Source organism: Carettochelys insculpta, chromosome 22, assembly GCF_033958435.1.
Source record: "Carettochelys insculpta isolate YL-2023 chromosome 22, ASM3395843v1, whole genome shotgun sequence".
Taxonomy (NCBI): domain Eukaryota; kingdom Metazoa; phylum Chordata; order Testudines; family Carettochelyidae; genus Carettochelys; species Carettochelys insculpta.
This window is the reverse complement of record NC_134158.1, coordinates 24,948,357-24,949,314: the sequence shown is the minus strand read 5'-3', so window position 1 is coordinate 24,949,314 and position 958 is coordinate 24,948,357.

Genomic DNA, 958 nt, shown 5'->3' with positions numbered 1-958 from the left:
CCCACGTCAACCATAATACCCCACCCACTAACACGCTCCAGTTCACCCATGACACCCCCTCCCACCAATACCCCACCCACCAACACCCCCCACCACACCCATAATAGCCAACCCATCAACACACCCCCACTTCACCCATAACACCCCTCCCACCAACACCCCCCCAAGCGCACCCATAATAGCCCACCCACCACATCACTCATAACACCCCACCCACCAACACCTCCACCTCACTCATGACACCCCCCCACCAATACCCCCCCACCTCAACCATATTACCCCACCCACCAACACCCCCCACCTCACCCATTACACCCCTCCCACCAATACCCCCCACCGCACCCATAATTACCCACCCACCAACACCCCTCCACTTCAACCATAACACCCCTCCCACCAACACCGCCCCACTTCACCTATAACACCCCCCACTTCACCCATAACACCCCACCCACCAACACCCCACCTCCTCACCCACACATCACCCATAACACCCCTCCCACCACCACCCTCCACCTCACCCATGACACCCCTCCCACCAAAACCCCCCCACTTCACTCATAACCCTCCGACCAACACCCCCCACTTCAGCCATAACACCCCACCCACCAACACGCTCCACCTCACCCATGACACCCCTCCCACCAACACCCCTCCACTTCAACCATAACACCCCTCCCTCCAACACCCCCCACCTCACCCATAACCCCCCACCCACCAACCCCCACCACCTTACTCATTACACCCCTCCCACAAACACCCCCCACCTCACCCATAACCCCCCACCCACCAACACCCCCCACCTTACTCATTACACCCCTCCCACAAACACCCCCCACCTCACCCATAACCCCCCACCCACCAACACCCCCCACCTCACCCATGACAACTGTCCCACCAATACCCACCCCACTTCACCCATCAACACCCCTCCCACCAACACCCGCCACCTCACCCA